Source organism: Hemiscyllium ocellatum, chromosome 43 (assembly GCF_020745735.1).
Source record: "Hemiscyllium ocellatum isolate sHemOce1 chromosome 43, sHemOce1.pat.X.cur, whole genome shotgun sequence".
Lineage (NCBI taxonomy): Eukaryota > Metazoa > Chordata > Chondrichthyes > Orectolobiformes > Hemiscylliidae > Hemiscyllium > Hemiscyllium ocellatum.
Window position 1 is genome coordinate 10,446,651 of NC_083443.1, and position 17,703 is coordinate 10,464,353.

Sequence of the window (17,703 nt, forward strand, 5' to 3'; positions counted from 1 at the left end):
TGCCCTCTCTTGGGTGGCACAGTGGCTCAGTGGCTAGCATCACTGCCTCACAGTGTCAAGGTCCTGGGTTTGATTCCAGCCTTGGGTTTGTGTGGAGTTTGCACATTCTCCCTGTGTCTGTGTGGGATTCCTCCGGGTGCTCCAGTTTTCTCCCACAGTCCAAACATGTGCAGGTCAGGGTGAATTGGCCATGCTAAATTGCCCATGGTTTCTGGGGATGTGCAGACTAGATGGGTTAGCCACGGGGAATGCAGGGTTACATAGATTAGATTAGATTACTTACAGTGTGGAAACAGGCTCTTCAGCCCAACAAGTCCACACTGACCCTCCGAAGAGCAACCCAGCCAGACCCATTCCCCTACATTTACCCCTTCACCTAACACTACAGGCAATTTAGCATGGCCAATTCACTGAACCTGCACGTTTTTTATGGACTGTGGGAGGAAACCAGAGCACCTGGAAGAAACCCACACAGACACGTGGAGAATGTGGAAAGTCCCCACAGACATTTGCCTGAGGCTGGAACTGAACCCGGGTCTCTGGCTTTGTGAGGCAGCAGTGCTAACCACTGAGCCACCGTGATAGGGTGGATCTGGGTGAAATGCACTTTGGAGGGTAGGTGTGAAGTTGATGGGCCGAATGGCCTGCTCCCACACTGTAGGGCTTCTATGATTTTCCAAGCAGGATGCGCAAGGCTGGCTGATGCCCTGATGACATTATTCTATAGCCATTTCCAGGCCATCTGGATCACAGGTACAGTCATCAATCAACTTCCTGCTGAGCAGCCCTGACATTTCTGAGCGTAGGAGGCTGCCAGGATAGTGTCAAAGTCAGCCCTCTTCATTTGAGAACCTCTCAGGGATCTTCAAAGAGACAAGTGGAGCAGAGCAGTTCCTTCTGTCCTTGAACTCCTCTGGCACACAAAGACATAACACCAGAGTCATACAGCACAGAAACAGATCCTTCGCTCCAACCAGTCCATGCCAACCATAATCCCCAAACTAAACTAGTCCCACCTGCCTGCATTTGACCAACATCCCTCCAAATGTATACATACGCTTATCTAAGTGTTTTTTAAACATTTGTAACTGCATCCACAACTTCCTCTGGAAGTTCATTCCACACACGAACCTCTCTCTGCATAAAGTTGCCCCTCATGTCTTTTTTAAAAATCTTTCTCCTCTCATCTTAAAGATATGCCCCTTAGTCTTGAAACCATCCCCCGCCCCCCCCACAAAAAGACACCCGTCATTCACCCCATCCATACCCTTCTCGATTTTATAAACCTCGATAAGGTCGCCCCTTAGCCTCCGACACTCCAGGGAAAACAGTAATGAACCAGTGCATTCCTTTAAGTAACAGCTGCTCCCTGCATCCTGTGGACCCTCGACTCTGAGCTCCAGGTACCAGACCTGTACAAGTTCATCAAACTTGCAGCACAGAAATAGGCCTTTGGCCTAATTGATCTCTGCCAGTGTTTATTACCCATAATTGAATTGGGTGTCCAAGCCTCCATTGACCTGGGGGATGGGCCTACCACTAAAAATGGCTCAAGTTGGAATAGAGGTGGGCCACATCTAGTGCAAACTGGTTAAAAAGCCCAACTCTATGCCAGACAATTCTGGTCCTGTGTTTTTGACATGACTGGCAGCTTATCTATCCTCAAACCCCCAGCCCACCTCGTTCTGCCATTATCCACTTTATGAACAAAGGGTCACAAGCCTTTTTCTAGCATTTGGAAGCCATTGAACAGCCCACAACACTACAACAGTAACCAAAGCAGAGTCTTCAAACATTGTGTAAACAGAGTCAACTACTTTGAAAATGATGAGGCAATTGAACCGTAGCTAAGGGTCTGTTATAAGGAGGGAAGGCACAGTAGCATTGTCACTGGACAAGGAATCCTGAAGGCCAAACTAATAACCTGGGACACAGGTTCAAATCCAACATGGCAAAAAATGAAATTTCAATTTCATTGACAAATCTGGAATAAAATTTTGTCTCAGTAATCGTGTCCATTGTTGCAAAAGCCTACCTGGTTCACTCGTGTCCTTTACAGAAGCAAATCCGTCTCCTTACCTGGTCTGGCTTACATGATTCCAGACCCACAGTGATATGGTTGACTCTTAGCTGTTCTCTGAAATGATCCCACTTAGTTCAAGGGTAGTTAGGAATGGGCAACAAATCATGGATTTGCCAGTGATGCCCACATCCCATTAAATAAGGTCAATTGCTATCTGATTAGATGCCAAGACCGAATACATTAGAGAGCATAAAAACCAGGAACAGTAGTAGGCCATTCAGCCTCTCGAGCGTGTTCCACCATGCAATACAACCATGGCTGCTCCCATCTCAGCCTCAACTCCATTTTCCTGCTTGCATCACAGCAACAGGAATTGATGGAACTTTAACAATATTTGTTATCCTTTCTATACTCTGATATGTCCTCTATCATTTAACATTTCCATTATACAAGTTCTCCAATAAGACAGAAATGTAACCATCTCTCCTTCACATTCAGTGGCATTACCGTCACTGAATTCCTCACTATCAAGATCCTGGATGTCTCATAATTGACCAGAAACAAAACTGGACCAGCCATGCATATATCGTGACTGTAAGAGAAGGTCAAAGACTAGGAATTCTGAGGTGAATAACTCAACTCCTGACTCCCCAAAGCCTGTCCACGATCCACAAGGCACATATCAGACTTGTGATGGAACACTCCCCATTTGCTTTGATTGGTGCAGGTCCAACAACACGCAAGAAAACTCAACACCATCCAGAATAAAGCAGTCTACTTGGTTATTGCCATCAATATGTATTATCTACAAGACATGACGTAGCAATTCACTAAGGCTCCATCAACAGCAACTTTAAACTCATGACCTCTATCTACCATGTAGAAGGGCAAACACAACAGCTAAGTAAGGATGCCACCATATGGAAGCTCCGAACCTTGTCATTACAGCATTCTGACTTGAAAATGTATCACCGTTCCTTCACCGCTGCTGGATATCAAAATCACTGCACACAGACTGCAGCAGCTCAGGAAGGCTGCTCATCACCATCTTCTCAAGGAATAGCCAAAAACAAAATGCTAACCATAGTAGAACTTGAAAGAGTATTGGGCGGACTTTTTTAACCTCGTCTAAAGGCTGATCCACATTTACAACGTTCACCTTTCACTTGTAACGTGTTTCACGTGTAACAATCTGGCAAGCACGCTCTTTCGGGTGTACTTACACCGTCCAATCACAGCACCATCGTGGTTCATCTTCATGGACATTGATACAACTCATGCTATGACATTTCAGGATGAACGGTAAATGGGTGACACCATTTCACTTGGAAACCTTTCCAGCGTTCAGTCCACATTTCAGGCTCCCCTGCAGCTGATCCAAAATCTGACCGCTGCCCAAATCCAATGGCCTCCATGCAAATTAAAAAGCCTTCCCTGGGTTCAATAATCACTGAGCGCAAAACATAGCCATGTTTCATCCATCATAGCATTGAGAGCTTTCAGTGCCTGCTCCCTCCTCTACCCCTGTGTTAGTCACCAAGATTAAGAATAGAGGTGAGACCTTCTGGCCATCCCACTCCTCGCCAAGCCAACTCCATTTGGTCCTCCATATTGGATCATGAAAATCCAGTACACGATCAGACACAATTACAGACACAATTACAAACTCATGGTTTCACTTGCCTTCGTAAACCCATCAAAGTACCTTTCTTTCTCCATAATACGTGTATTTGAAGTACTGCTCTCAAAGAGATGAGCCATACTGATTCTCCCTGGCAAAATAACAGCTCTTTCTAGAGCACTAGAATCACAGAACTGTTAAGTGCTGCAAGAGGCCATTCGGCCTGTTGTGCCTCCCCTGGTTCTATTCACGGTGCCACTCTCCTGCCTTTTCCCTACATCACTGCCTCCCACTTCTATCCAAATAATCATCTAATGCTCTCATCAGTGACTCAATTGAACCTGCCCCCATTTTTCCAGGTAGTGCATTACCCACTGTGTGAAAAAGGTTTCCCTCACTTCACCTTTCCTTCGTTTGCACATCAAAAGGCAACTGTCAAGGTGAAAGAGAAGCCGATCCATTCACTTCAGGGACCCAGAATTCCCTCAAAAGCACAAAGCTTTACTCTTAATAGGGGAGAGCATTCAAGTGATGAGGGTTACCGTCCATCACTCAGAGACTGGGTTACCACTTTTGGACGTTTACACTACGGTCTACACTCTGCCTGTCTTGTTTGCTGTTGGATAAGACCAGTTGGTCTGTAAAATGGCTCCTGATTTGTGATTGCCCCTTTTCATTTCCATTCAGTCCTTCACAGGAGACAACCTGCCATCAGCTGGACAAGCAGTTCCTGCCCATCTCAGACTGCCCTTGAGAAGCTGGTATTGAGCTGGATTCCCAGACAGCTGCAAGTCCATCTGCTGTAGGGACAGTCATTCTAGACGGAAGGAGCTACAGAGCTTTGACCCAGTGACAGTGAAGGAACAGCGAGATATTTCCCAGTCGGGACGGTGAGTGGTTTGGAGGAGCACTTGTAGGACCCATGTAGCTGCTGCCTTAGATGGTAGGAAGGGTTGGTGACCCTCACGACATAGTTTTAGCCTTTTGTACTTCATAGTTGTGCCACATTTTAGAATGTTCTGAATGAAACTTTCAGTTAAGGAAAGGGGAATTGACACAAAGCCCTTTTTGCAGTCACTTTCCATTGAAAATAATGGCTTCCAGCTGTTCCTAAGTTCCAGTTACATTGCGCCCTCAGTCATGCCCACTTGGAGTTAAAGGCACTCTGACAGTGGTAAGAATCGTTTCCCATTCTGTCCTGGTGCGGGCTGTACCATAAAAGGAGTCATTACCATGGCATGTGCTTTAGTTTAACAACTGGATCTTAAACTCTTTTACACCCACAAAAAGGGACGTGATCAAAGCTTCTTGCCAATGAGACACAGAACCTGAAGGGGATTAGATTACTCACAGTGTGGAAACAGGTCCTTCGGCCCAAATAAATCCACACTGACCTGCCACCCACCCATACCCCTACACCAAACACTACGGGCAATTTAGCATGGCCAATTCACCTAACCTGCACAATTTTGGACTGTGGGAGGAAACCGGAGCACCCGGAGGAAATCCACGCAGACACATGGAGAATGTGCAAACTCCACACAGTCAGTCGCCTGAGGCGGGAATTGAACCTGGGTCCCTGGCGCTGTGAAGCAGCAGTGCTAACCACTGTGCCACCCACTCAGGGGGGCCGTTACCTTTCAAATTTACCTTCACTGCCCGGGGTGACCTGAAACACTTGTAGAAAAACAATGTACTGCACTTGCCCCCATCTCTGATGAGCAGTGCCCGGAGCTGCCTCCCAGGATAGTTTGTGTGGAAATTCAGGAGAGACCTGGATTCACGTTGTTTGCCATGTTCCCGAAAGCTCAACATCTCAACAATACTTAATCGCTCAGGCTCCTGGGTTAAAGACCCATCATTTGGGGGCAGTGTTGGGATGGAATCTAGTCAGAGTCAGAGCCTTCAGGACAGGATGGGCCAGAGGCTGGTGAAGAGAGAAATACCCAACAGCCAATTTTACATCATGAAAGAACATGACCACGTAATGTCCTCATAGGAGACAAGCCTCGTTCAGTCCATTGCCGTATCGAAAGCAACTATCCTGAAGGGTTTGGCACTAAAGGTCACACTTGACCGTTTAGGCCATTTTCACAACAATCTCCGACTGATCCAAGGAATCCCCACAAGTGTGCCCTCCTCTAGTACCGTGGCTTTTGAATTGATAGTTTGGGGTCTGTCAACTGATTCCCAGCACGGTTTGTGGGGGGGAATGTGACAATGGAGCACCAGCCAGACAGACAGTCCACTCCACCAATCAATGAGAGCGTGGCTGGTCTGATCATCCTCAACTCCATTTTCCTGCCTTTCTCCATAATCCTTTGATTCCATTTCTGGTTAAAAATCCTGTCTCAGTCAGCGACAGTAAGCCCTCTGCAGTAAGGAATCCCATAGATTCACTCCCCTCTGAGGGAAGTCATTCCATCTCACCTCTGGCTTAAAAGTGCCACCTGTTATTCTGAGATTCTGGTCCTAGACTCTCCTACAAGCGAGACACCTCCACCACATCCACTGTCACAGTTGTGGGGCCATACAGCACAGAAACAGGCCCTTTGGCCCAACTCATCCATGCCACCCGGTTCCTTAAACTGAACTAGTACCATTTACCTGCATTTGGCCCATATCCCTCTCAACCTTTCCTATCCATGTACCTGTCCGAATATCTTTTAAATATTGTAATTGTCAAGTCCCCCAAGAATCTCCTATGTTTCAATAAGGTGGCCTCTCATTCCTCTATATTCCGAAGGGGGTACAGACCCAATCTACTCAAATTCTTAAGAGATGTACAGCACGGAAACAGACACTTCGGTCCAACTCGTCTATGCCGACCAGATATCCCAATCCAATCTAGTCCTATTTGCCAGCATTTTGTCCATATCCCCCTAAACCCTTCCTATTCACCTACCCATCCACCACTTAAATGGTGTAATTGTACTATCCACCACCACTTCCTCTGGCAGCTCATTGCATATCTAATCATCTTCCCTCTAATTCTGGACTCCCCCACCTGGGGAAAGGACTTGTCTATCCATGCCCCTCATGATTTTATAAACTTCTCTAAAGTCACCCCTCAGCCTCCGGTGTTCCAGGGAAAACAGCCCCAGCCTGTTCAGCCTCTCCCTAAAGCTCTAACCCTCCAACCCTGGCATCATCCTCGTAAATCTTTTCTGAACCCTTTCAAGTTTCACAACATCCTTCCTATAGCAGGGAGATGAGAATTGCGCACAGTATTCCAAAAGTCGCCTGTCCAATGTCCTGTGCAGCTTCAACATGACCTCCCAACTCCTATACTCGATACGCTGACCAATAAAGGAAAGCATATCAAACGCCTTCTTCACTACCCTATCTACCTGCAGCTCCAATTTCAAGGAGCTATGAACCTGCACTCCATGGTCTCTTTGTTCAGCAACCCTCCCCAGGACCTTACCATTAATTGTATAAATCCTGCTAAGATTTGCTTTCCCAAAATGCAGCACCTCACATTTACCTGAATTAAACTCCATCTGCCACTCCTCAGCCCATTGGCCCATCTGGTCAAGATCTGTTGTAATCTGAGGTAACCTTCTTTGCTGTCCACTACACTCCAATTTTGATGCCATCTGTAGGACTGCCCTTCCATGCTGGGGATCAGCCAAGTGAACCTTCTCTGAGCTTCCGCTAATGTCAGAATATCTTAGATAAGGGAGTCGAGTCTGTTCTTTAGAAGATGCAGTACTGCCTTGAACCACACAGTGAGTACTGCTTTCAATAAATGAGATGCAGCAATGGGAATCTGTGTTCTAACTTATTTGCCCATTATATAACCTGTTGGCCACCTCGCTCCCTTACCAAGACATTGGTGGAGTATTGAAGGCACTGAGCCATTTGTATACACACACAGGACAGCAACAACACTGTACCTAACACAGCCATCAGCATTTTCAGCCAATTGTACGCCAAAACAGCTTACCAACCTTCGCTAGCTTTGTAAAGCTGCCCAGCTGTATTTCAGCAATAAATGCTCCACAATCCCAGACACACCTCTCGTCCAAAGATCACTTTGACTCCTTTGCCTCAATCCAGAATCTCCTCTAACACGAGTTTGAATTTGGAAAATACTTTTTCCTCCCCTCAGCCTTGCTCCTGTCTCCTCAGTGTCGTCATTCAAAGTCAATAGACCCTGGAGAAACTACACAAAACATGTTTTCAATGTTCCTGTGAAGTTTCTGTTCAGTTGCTGGGACCAAAATTAATCTTTGTGTCGGGGAGATGCCAAGACAATCCAGGATGGATCGGGAATATTCTGCTAACTGGCACCAGGTGTGGTACTGTGCCATGATTACTGGAATGACATTATGGGCAGGAGACATCATTATTACCCTTTCAGTATACATCCCCTGTGCCCAACATGTGACCCAATTGCCAGCCTGGCCTCCATACCTGGAGCTCCTGTGCTCCCCAACCGGGTGCTCCACTCCCAGCTCTGAAATGGCAGGCAAGCCCCAGATGGACAGTGAAAGTGCTCAAGGTCTCACTGGTGAAGTATGGCATTCCCACAGATACCTGGGAATCACTGGCCTGAGACCATCCAAAGTAGGGGAGGAGCATCCAGGAAGGTCCCTGAGACTTGCCATCAGGAAAAAGTGGAAACCGGGAGAAAACAATGCGCTGTCACACCAGCGCCCCACCCACCCCTTCCCATGACCACCTTCTGTCCCAAGGGTAACAGAGCCTGCGGTAGTCACATTGTCTATACAGCCACCTACAGGTTCACCCTGAGAGTGGGAGAGAGTCATTCCTATCTGCGAGGGACTGCTGATAATAATGATGTATATCCCATACTAGTGTATACTCCCTGTAGCAGTATCAGCCCCTGTTAATAATATCCATTCCTGGACCAGCCCATGTTCCTGGACCAGCCTGTGCCTTGCAGTGTGATCAGTGTGAGTCTCAGTCTGTGCTTGTGTGCCTGTGTGGGCCCCTATATTGATTAGGATTAGGGTTTAGGCGCAGGTTAGTGTGAAGGTTAGGTTTCGGATTAGGGTTAAAGTTGGGTTAGGGCCAGGGGTTAGTGTGAGGGTTAGATTTAGGATTAGGGTTAGGGTTAGGATTAGGGTCATGGTTGGGGTTAGGGCCCCTCACTGGTTTCTGCTGCTGTCCTAACACACATGGAACGATCCCACACTGAAATGCAGCTCCAACACCACCATGTGTTCTGTCTGTGTACAAAAGAAATGAACGATTTTTGGGAGACCAGTTTGGCAATATTCAATGTCCATGATTCTACTGAGCTGCGAGTTCACAGCAGCTTTAGGCTGGCCATTGGGAGCTGGATAGGAGCAATATCAATCACTGAGTGTAGGAACAGAGAGAATCACGAACCTGCTGTGCGTCTGGGTTGGATTGATAGCTGGCTTTGCTTGATTGTTAGCTCAATCCGTTGCTGGTTAATCTGAACAAGCAGATCCTGAGGAAAAACAAAAATTCATTGTTTTTTTCCTTCGGGCAGGGTTAATGAAAAGGAAAAGTTCCGAAAACAGAGTTCATTGAAGTTCAACCTCGGCACCTACTCACAGATGAGAAAGTGGCAACATATTCTTAAATGATTTACGCTGGCCTGCTCTGTAAGCCCAGATGGTCAAGGCACTCCATGCACAGAGTACGGAAAGTGTCCAACACTTGGGACCAGAATCCGAAAAGATCAGCACCCTTTGCAAAGACCCGGTTTGCAGAGACTGGACCAGCTTGTAGGGAAGATAGATGTGAGCATACAACACCATCAGGTTCAGAAAGACATTCCTAGATTCCAAAAATAGAGCTGGCAATCAACCTGGGACCATCCAGAACTAAAACGAAACCTCAAACCTACCCGGTTCCTCACACGCCATCCCGCCTCGGAAATACATCAGCGTCGCTGGGTTAAAATCCTGGAACTCCTTCTTGTCCTATACAACACCTGGACTGCAGGGTTCAAGGGAGCACCACAAAACCTTCACAAGGGCAACTAGGGATGGGTCATAAAAGCTGGCTCACATCTCATGAATGAATTAAAATGAAACAGAAGATAGAGGGAAAAAGATGTCACCAAAAGTAATAACAAGATTAAATACTGGATTGCACATTGACTAATTCATGAGTAACTAGTCTACCAAAGACATGCCCGCAACTGCACCAAAGCTGCTTATGTTTAGATTTTTATTTTAGAATCCCTACAGTGTGGAAGCAGGCCATGCAGCCCATCGAGTTCACACTGACCCTGCAAAGAGTATTCCACCCAGACCCATCTCATCCCTGTCGCTCTCATTTCCCATGACTAATGTACCTTACCTGCACATCCCTGAACACTATGGACAATTGTGCACAGCCAATTCACCTGACCTGCACAGTTTTGGACCGTGGGAGGAAACCGGAGCATCCAGAGGAAACCCACGCAGACATGGGGAGAATGTGCAAACTCCAGACAGTTGAAGGTGGAATGAAACTCAGGTTCCTGATGCCATGAGACAGCGCCGCTAACCGCTGAGCCACTAAGCCACCCCAAATGATGTAGCTACTCACAGACTATTACTTTAAAGAAACTCACATAAAACAAATTTAGTCAGAGGGAAATTGGTCTGGGTGGGTGATTCTTTGGAGGGTCGGTGTGGACTTGTTGGGCCGAAGGGCCTGTTTCCACATTGTAGGCAATCTAATCTAATCAAATGTTGGTCACTCTGTAAATGAAGACACTGATGGTGCTCAGGCATGTTCTGTTGTGGGTGCTCCAAAAGTTAATGCCTTTTTTTAAAAAAAGTGTGTTTTAACTGAGTTTGCATTGCTTGACTCTTTGTTCATAATTACTTTTCTCTCTATGACTTTACCCAGGGCAGGGTGTTGTATTAATGAGAGATGCAAATTGCTCTTGTAGGGTATGGAACTGCACTCTGCCGTTAATTCGCTGCACAGTTTGTTCTTCTATAACGTGATGGCTGCAGTCTTGTGCAACCCCGCATTATAGAAAAATCACGCTTTAGACAGAGCGCTTAAAGCGTTGGCGATGTAATTGCGTTACAAAGTTCACGTTTTAGAAACAATGACCCCAGTTTGTTCATCGCGTTACAGCGCATTCACGTGGATGAAATGTGCAGAACAACCCATACCTGAGCAACGTGCCTACCCTTGTGTAGTAGGCGGAGGCCATCACACATTGCCCATGAGGGCAATAAGGGGTCAATGGGAATGAGCTGAGAATCATGGATATTGGTGGGGCCATTGAGGGTGGCTTGTGGGGGGACGTGGGCCAAGATGGGTCGTGAGGGATGAGAGCTGGGACACCTCAAATTTAACAAAGGGACTGGGAGAACTGGGGTAGATGTTTTAATGAGATTGCTTAGGCCCGTCTATGAATGTGGGGGGGCGAGGGGGGGGAGCAGGCCAGCTCTATCCCCTCATATCGGGGCAAAAACTGGGTCTGTTGGGGCTGTTTCCAGTGAGGAGGGAAATGCCCTGACTTGAGTTACCCAACTTGGCAGCAAAAATCCAGCCAGCCATTGTTTCTTATTTTACAACACCTTGGATTGGCCTTAGCCAGAAAAAGGGATGCAATTTTAGTCTCCCGGGAGTAATTGAAATTGTTGAAAGAATACAAAACGAACTCCCAAATGCCTTCAATATTCTGTGTTCCCAAGAGAATCATAGAATCCCTATGAAGCAGGGCATTCAACCCATCAAGTCCATACTGACTCTCCAAAGAGCATCCCATCCAGAGTTAACCCTTGACACCCTATTCCTGCTTTTCCCATGGCTACTCCATCTAGCCCGCACAATCCACCTAAACTGCACATCTGGACTGTGGGAGGAAACCAATGCAGACACAGTATGTCCACACTGCCCAAGGATAGAATCGAATCCAGGTCCCTGCCTCCGTGAGGCAGCAGTACTAGCCAGTGAGCCATTATGCCTGAGCTGGACAGAAGGGGTCTGATCAAGGCTCATAAAATGATAGCAGGGATTGAATTCTCACTGAGTCAACAAATTGATTCAACTGCACAAGTCGGGGAGGAGCAGTCACGGTTTCGCGTTACGTAATTGCAGATCAACATTCGAGAAAAGGAGGGGAGCCCTCTCCCAGTGAGTGCGGCACTGGAGTGTAGTGAGCCCTTCAAAAGCTGGGCCTGTCTCAGAGTGCGACACAGATCACTGTAGCTAAGAGATAAGTACTTACCAGTGAAGGGTATAATGTCTCCCCGATCAGCGTGGATCATCAAAGTGGGTCAGAGTTGATATTTCAAGAAATTACCCCCAATTACTGACCTGTTTTATTTTAAACCATTTTCACAATTCTCCCGGAAGATAATATGATTTCTGTACATACTACGGTGCATTAAGCATCACAGATAGATGGCATGGACTGAACTGTCTAGTAGATCTTTGTCTGTTTATTTATACATTCATATCATCGAATCCCAAAAACATTCACGTTAGCATCTTCCAAACCCACACACACTACAATCTGGAAGGACAAGGGCAGCAGATAAATGGGAACCCCAACAGCAACCCCCCCCCCCCCCCCCCATCCCCGACAGTTCCCCTGCAAACAACTCACCATCCTGACTTGAAACTACACCACCATTCCTACAGTGTTGTTGGGTCAAAATCCTCAAATTCCCACCTGAACGAATTGTGGGTCTACCGCCTGTAGCAGCTCAAGATGACAGCTCACCAGCTCCTTCTGAGAGTAGTTAGGGACAAGCCAGCCAGTAATGCCCCACAACTCATGAACAAATTTTAACTAAAAACAAAAGTTGTCATGAATTTTGCCTGGAGACTTTTATTTTATCTGTTCATGGGAAGTGGGCAGAGTTGGTTAAGCAAGAACGTTTTGACCATGCCTAATTGCACAGTTAAGAGTCAACCACATTGCTGTGGGTCTGGAGTCACATGTAGGCCAGACCAGGTAAGTACAGCAGACTTCACTTATGCACAAGTGAAGAAATGTGAGATTCTTCACTTCTCTAATAAGAGTAGCAAAGGAAAGGTTTTTTTTAAAATGAGCATGAAACTCCTAAATATTGTTTAGGGAGACTCAAACAAGGGACACAACAAATCAGTGTGGCAGTGCAGCAAGTAATGAGGGAGATAGAGAGCATGTTGGCTTTTATTGTAAGAATACTAGATTACAAGAAAAAGGAAGTCTTACTGTGGTTGCTTTGGTAAGATCTTGCTGACAGCACTGTGTATAATGTTAAGTTCCACATTCAAGGAAGGAAGCAGTATAGTGAAAGTTTACCAGATTGTTTCTTGGCAGGAGAAGATTGTCTGATGATCAAAAGACTAGGTAAGTTGGACCGACAGTTTCTGCAGGTTCGAGGATTGAGGCTCTTTTCCCCAGTCAGGAACTGAGACCAGAGGGCGATGGATCTAGGATAATGGTCAGTCAGTTAGGAATAAGGCAAGGGGGCATTATTCTACTTGTAGGATTGTGAATCTTCAAAATTTGGAAGATAATGAATACTCCAACAAGCAAATATATTTAAGGCTGAGATCGGTGGATCTTTGGGTCTCAGAGAATCGAGGAATATTAACAGTGGGCTGGAGTTGAAGCCCAAGATCAACCATGATCATATTGAATGAAAAGCTGGCTTGAGGGGCTGAATGGTCTACTCCTGCTCCTATTTCTTAGGTTCTTTTACATCCCGTAGCCTCCTGTGAGGCACGTTTTGTTCTGAAAGTATGCTCATTTTCAAGGCCATTCTACCAGTGCTGGGTTCTGCTCATATTTCATGCAACTCTCATTAGAATGTGTCCAAATGTAAAAATGGATGTACATCAGTGTAAACAAAAGTCACCCAAGGAGAATGCTGAATTGACTCCGTATCTTATTAGATGCAAAGCGAGCGTTTCCATGTTTTCAAATGTCATTTATGCACATTATACATAATAGCTGGAGTTTATGAGAAGGGGCAATTGCACTCAGTTCCTTTCTCACGTTTCCCAGCAGGCGACTCTGATCAGGACTCCTGTAGAAATGTCGAGTCATGCTTTACATCTGACAGACCCTGCAGGATAATCAGGGGAAGTCAAACCATGCCTCCTTTCTGACGGATGGTTTTTAACGACAAGGAGACAGTGAGGATTCCACCCTCAGGCGATTGTCTGCGTGGAGTTTGCACCTTCTCCCCGTGTCTGCGCGAGTTTCTTCCGAGTGGTCCCGTTTCCTGTCACAGTCTCTTAAGAGAGTTGCCCACTCTCTTAACCTGTCCATGTTTCTTTGCAGAGGCTGGAGATCAGAGTGGGAAAGTGTGGTGCTGGAAAAGCATCCAGGAGAATCCATATTTTGGGCAGAAGCCCTTCATCAGGAATGTGGAAGGAGTCTGAGAGATAAATAGGAGGGTGGGGAGGGGGGGGGGGGAGGTGGAGCTGAGGGGAAGGTAGCTGGGAAGGCGATAGGTAGATGCAGGCTAAGGGTGATGGTGATAGTTCAGAGCAGATAGGTGGGAAGGAAGATGGACAGGTAGAACTGTTCAAGGGGTGGTATAAGTTAGGTCTGGAATGAGGTGGGTGGGTGGGAGGGAGTGGGGATGAGGAAACTGGTGAGGTCAACGTTAAGGTTCTTGTGGAGGCAGGAGGAAAGCTTTTTCTAGGTGACCATCCTTGGACAGCGCTGATTTCACCTTCCCACCTATCTGCTCCAAATAATCGGAATTATTTGGCCATGAGGGGAGACGTGGTTTGTTGGCTCCTGGTGAGGTGGTTAGTTTTCAGGTCCCAGGGTCGGGAGGCAGTGTTGATTCTGAATTCGGCGGTGCCTGTGTCTGGGAAGGGTGTAACTGGGGCTCTGTTTACTAAATTGGGGCTTTAAATATGTAGGCAAAAATTCAACATGGCTTTCAATTGTCTAAGATTTCCAGGATAGTTATTAAATGAATTCCAACAGAACATTCGAAGTTCTCCGTTGTTAATGGATACTTTCGGAGAGTTGCCGGCTCAGGGGAGTTGCCCCTTGGGATATTCGGTTTCCTGGGCCGATACCTTAGACTGGTGCTGTGTCCGGGATCCTGCAGTATTCCCATGAGTGGCTTGCAACAATCCCGCCAAACTGACTGTCCGGCCATCAGGAAATCTGGGCCAGGATCTTTCAGAAGCACTTCTCAGAAAATCTTTTCAATAGCCAACCTGTGAGCATGTGAGTTAAGAGCAGGAGTTAACTCAACTCCACCTTTATTCAATAGCAAATGGGATTAGTTTAGAATGGCATCGTGGTCAGCACAGACGTGGTGGGCCGAAGGGTCTGTGCTGTTCTCTGTTTGACTAGAATCATGGCTGAGCTGATTACTCCATGTTCTGGTCTGCTTAAAATTATTCAAGGATTCTGCTTCCACTGGAAGTAACTTCAGAAGACTCACCACCATCAGTGAGAAATGTTTCCTCCTCTCTCTGTCTTCTTCTTAGCTGATGTATCCATCATTTATATTTGCAGTGCATTGAAACTGTTGAGCAGTTCTCACTCAGAGGACGTCTGGTGACAATAGGAACAATAAACAATTGCAGGAAACATGGCTGCAAGCCAACGTGGGTTAGTATTATGGGAATGGAGATGTTCAACTACAAGCATTGAGAAACTGTTGAAAGATACTGTGGAGACGTTGGGACAAAATGTAGTTTTGTGTTTTATTTATTTACATTTGAATATTTACATTTACTTATCTCATGTAATTGCTTCTCTCCAGGTCAACTGTGATATTGGGGAGGCAGTGATCATAGAATCATAGAGTCATACCACATGGAAACAGACCTTTCGGTCCAACTAGTCCATGCTGACCATTTCCCGAACTAAACTAGCTCCACTTGCCTGCGTTTGACCCAAACCTTTCCTATTCATGTACTTATCCAAATGCCTTTTAAACATTGTCACTGTCTCTACATCCACCATTTTCTCTGCCAGTTTGTTTTACACACTAACCACGCTCTGTGTAAATAAGTTGCGCTTCATGTCCTTTTTAGATCTTTCTTCTCTCACCTTAAAAGTATGCCCCTTGTTTTGAACTCTCCCACTTTTAGGAAAAAGACTTTTCCTCTTCACCTAATCTATGATTTTAGAAACCTCTATAAGGTCACTCCTTAACCTCCGACGCTCGAGTGAAATAAGTTCCAGCCTATTTCAGCTTTTCCTTATAATTCAAACTTTCCATAGAGTGGGAATTTATAGTTGAGAGGACCCTCCTCTCATTTATCTCTCCACCCTTCAGGCTGTCTGCCTGTATTCCTGATGAAGGGCTTTTGCCCGAAATGTTGATTTTCCTGCTTCTCGGATGCTTTTCCAGCACCACTCTAATCTAGACTCTGGTTTCCAGCATCTGCAGTCATTGTTTTTATCTAATTTATAGTAGTGATCCCTACCTTCAGCTTAATGTTCTGAGGACATGGTTTCACACCCTACCATGGGAGATGGTAACATTTGAACTGTATAAAGGTACCATTGAGTACAGGAGGTGGGGTGTCATGCTGGGGTTGGTGAGATTTCTTGTGGAACACCATGTCCAGTTCTGCTCACTGTGCTATACCAAGGTTATTATTAAGCTGGAGAAGGTTCAGAAAAGATTTACCAGGATGCTGCCAGGAATGAAGGCTTTGAGGTATAAAAATAGACTGGGTCTTTTTTTCACTGGAACATAGGAAGTTGAGGGGTGACTTTATTGAGAGTTCTAAAATCCTGAGAGGCACAGATAAAGTGAATGATGAGGGTCTTTGCCCTGGGATGGGGAGTTCAAAACCAGGGGCCACACATATTTAAGGTGAGAGGAAAGAAAATTGAAAAATACACAAGGCATAATTTTTTTACACAAAGACTGGTTTGAGTGCGGAATGAACTTCCAGAGGGAGCGGTGGATGTGGGTACAGTTACAACATTTAAAAGACATTTGGATAAATTCATGTATAGGAAAGGTTTGGAGGGATGTGGGCCAAGCACAGGCAGGTGGGAATGTTTAGTTTGGGATTGCAGTCGACATGGACTGGTTGGACCGAAGGGTGTGTTTCCGTGGCTCAAAAAAACAAGTCATGACAAATATGTAACCACAGGCAATTAACATAAAAATCCATCGGGTGTTTATGTTACTTGCCTGTGCTTACATATTTGCCATAACTTGTTTTTTAGAGTCACGGAAACACACCTGCTCACATTCACTACACACGAGCTTTAATGAGTATAACCGGCCACCCCAGTCACTCTCAGGCAAATGTTCCAGTTGCCTTAGCACCACGGAGGCGAAGCCCTATTCAAGGGTTGGGCAAAATTCACAGCCAGCAATCTTGCCAACCGAAATCAGGAATGAGAGCCACTACAATGGGACAGCACAGTAGATTTGCTGCGTCACAGCACCAACGCCCTGGGTTCGATTCCAGCCTCAGGTGACTGTCTGTGCGAAGTGTGCACATTCTCCCCGTGTCTGCGTGGGCTTCCTCCAGGTGCTCCCACAGTCCAAAGATGTGCAGATATAGGTGGATTTGCCATGCTAAATTAACCCATGGTGTCCAGAGAGGTGTAGGTGGATTAGTAATGGGCAATGTTGGGTTACAAAGATGGGAGGTGGGTCTGGATGGGATGCTGTTTGGAGGGTCAGTGTGCAATTAGATTAGACTTACAGTGTGGAAACAGGCCCTTCGGCCCAACAAGTCCACACCGACCCGCCGAAGCGCAACCCACCCATACCCCTACATTTACCCCTTACCTAACACTACGGGCAATTTAGCTTGGCCAATTCACCTGACCCGCACATCTTTGGACTGTGGGAGGAAACCGGAGCACCCGGAGGAAACCCACGCAGACACGGGGAGAACGTGCAAACTCCACACAGTCAGTCGCCTGAGTCGGGAATTGAACCCGGGTCTACAGGCGCTGTGAGGCAGCAGTGCTAACCACTGTGCCACCGTGCCGCCCAATTGATAGGCCGAATGTCCTGACTCTACACTGTAGACTCTATGATACGAAAAGGCAGATTGACAGCAAACAGAATGTGCTTTCTCTTTGTCCCAGATTGGACATTATTCCTTCCTGTTATTCTGCGCCTACACCACAGCTTGTTAACTGAAGAAAAACATG

General features: G+C 46.3%; 1 protein-coding gene across 2 annotated transcripts in view; it reads right to left on the reverse strand.

Moving 5' to 3' along the window:
- The window catches only part of LOC132835010 (carbohydrate sulfotransferase 3-like), a 107,280-nt gene that overhangs the window by 47,849 nt on the left and 41,728 nt on the right, over nt 1–17,703 (reverse strand). The window contains exon 2 of one of the 2 annotated variants that reach the window (XM_060854239.1): nt 9,006–9,090. The exons of the other annotated variant lie outside the window; for it this stretch is intronic. The gene's annotated coding sequence lies outside the window, so the exon portion shown is untranslated. The remainder of the gene's footprint in view (nt 1–9,005; nt 9,091–17,703) is intronic. 2 annotated transcript variants of the gene reach the window in all.